The sequence below is a fragment of the Penaeus chinensis genome, chromosome 11, assembly GCF_019202785.1.
Source record: "Penaeus chinensis breed Huanghai No. 1 chromosome 11, ASM1920278v2, whole genome shotgun sequence".
Lineage (NCBI taxonomy): Eukaryota > Metazoa > Arthropoda > Malacostraca > Decapoda > Penaeidae > Penaeus > Penaeus chinensis.
Window position 1 is genome coordinate 6069160 of NC_061829.1, and position 2500 is coordinate 6071659.

Genomic DNA, 2500 nt, shown 5'->3' on the forward strand with positions numbered 1-2500 from the left:
TCATCCTCATTTTCTTCTTCTTCCTCTTTATTTTCTTCCTCATCCTCGTCCTCATTTTATTCCTCCTTATCCTCATCCTCATTTTCTTCCTCCTCCTCATTTTTATCTCCTCATCCTCATTTTCTTCCCCCTCCTCGTTTTCTTTCTGCTTATCATCCTTTTCTTCCTCCTCCTCCTCATTTTCTTCCTCCTCCTCCTCATCTTCTTCCTCCTGCTCCTCATTTTCTTCGTCCTCCTCCTCATTTTCTTCCTCCTTATCCTCATCCTTCTCATCCTCCTCATCATTATCTTTCTCATCCGCATCCTCATCCTCCTCATCCTCATCCTCATCCTCCGTATCCTCCTCATCCTCATCCTCCTCATCCTCATCCTCATCCTCCTTATCCTCATCTTCCTCATCCTCCTCCTCATCCTCATCCTCATCCTCCTCATCCTCCTCCTCATCCTCATCCTCCTCATCCTCCTCATCCTCATCCTCATCCTCATCCTCCTCATCCTCATCTTCATCCTCATCCTCCTCATCCTCATCCCCATCTTAATCCTCCACATCTAAATCCTCATCCTCCTCCTCCTCATCTTCATCCTTATCCTCCTCATCCTCATCCTCCTCATACTCCTCATCCTCATCCTCATCCTCATCTTAATCCTCCACATCTAAATCCTCATCCTCATCCTCCTCATCCTCATCCTCCTCATCCTCATCTTCATCTTCCTCATCCTCATCCTCCTAATCCTCCTCATCCTCATCCTCATCCTCTTCATCCTCATCTTCATCCTCATCCTCCTCATCCTCATCATCCTCATCTTCATCTTCATCCTCCTCATCCTCATCTTTATCCTCCTCATCCTCATCCTCATCCTTATCCTCCTCATCCTCCTCATCCTCATCCTTATCCTCCTCCTCATCATCCTAATCATTTGCATCTTCATCCTCCTCATCCTCATCCTTATCCTCCTCATCCTCATCCTCCTCATCCTCATCCTCATCCTCCTCATCCTCCTCATTCTCATCCTCATGCTCCCCATCCTCACCCTCATTCTCATCCTCGTCATCCTCATCCTCTTCATCCTCATCCTCCTCATCCTCATTATCATTCTCATCCTCATCCTCAGCCTTATCCTACTCATCCTCTTCATCCTCCTTATCATCATCCTCATCCTTCTCATCCTCATCCTCATCCTCCTTATCCTCATCCTCATCCTCCTCATCCTTATCCTTCTCATCCTCATCCTCATCCTCATCCTCCTCATCCTCATCCTCCTCATCCTCCTCATCCTCCTCATCCTCCTCATCCTCATCCTCATCCTCCTCATCCTCATCCTCATCCTCACCCTGCTCATCCTCCTCATCTTCCTTATCTTCATCCTCATCATCATCATCCTCATCCTCATCCTCATCCTCACCCTCCTCATCGTACACTCTATTTACTTTAGATTAACCGCGATTCACCCCAAGGACTTTAATATGAAATACCTTACTGGATACTTTACACAGGGGGAGGAAATTTATTTTGAAAAACTGGTGTTCTGTGTATATTGTATTTTGGATGTGGTTTCCTTACTGAATTTATGCAGATTGAATTGTGTTTCTAATTCTGTTTATCTTTTTTCCCTTTTTTTCCATTTGTATCTCTCTCTGTATGCATCTATCTATCTGTCTGTTTGTCTATCTATCCCTCTATCTATATATCTATGTATCGATTCTAGCTATATGGCTAGCTATCCATCTGCCTACCTGCCTACCTATGAATCTATCTATCTAGATATCTAGATATTTACCTATCTACTTATCTATCTATCAATCTATCTATCTGTCTGTCTAACAATATGCCTTTTTGTCAATCTATAGATCACTATATCCATCTATCTATCCATCTATCTATCTATCTATCAATACTTTCCTATAACGAAGGCCTGTAGTGGTCACTTCGTTATCTTTCATCTTTCAAAATTTCACTAAGCAAAATAATAAGCAATACTAACAACAACAAAGTACTTTTAAGAAGATCCAAGGGCAAGAGAATAGCTCCCTCGCATTCAGTAATGGTAAGGCTATTGCTCGACAAACTTCAAGCACTGTCTCAAGGGATCGCACGGAGAACAGGGGTAAAGTGAAATCATGAATCTGTGGGGGAAATAATAGGCAAAGAGAGTGACACGAAAAATAAAATAAAATAGTGACTATAAGTGTGTGATAAAGAGATACTACAGAAACACAATAGAAAGAGAGATAATGAAAAGATAACAGCAATAAAAAAATTAAAAAAAACGCGACTGACAGTGAAATGAAAAGAAAAGACACAACAAAACCCCATCGCACTTAACTGAATAGATAAATAGATAGCCAAAGAGATAGAGTAAATAGGAAAAAAGTTCACAACGAACGACAGCGCCGAAACCCTGGTTAAACTGTCAACTTCAGGCATAAACAGACCTAAGCTTCATAATCTGGCGGATAATTAATGGCTTCCGAGCAAGTAATGAGGGTCATTAGCATTAG

At 42.1% G+C, this 2500-nt stretch overlaps 1 pseudogene; it reads left to right on the forward strand.

Moving 5' to 3' along the window:
* The first annotated feature begins 245 nt into the window (after positions 1–245).
* The window catches only part of LOC125030381, a 9222-nt pseudogene continuing 6967 nt past the window's right edge, over positions 246–2500 (forward strand).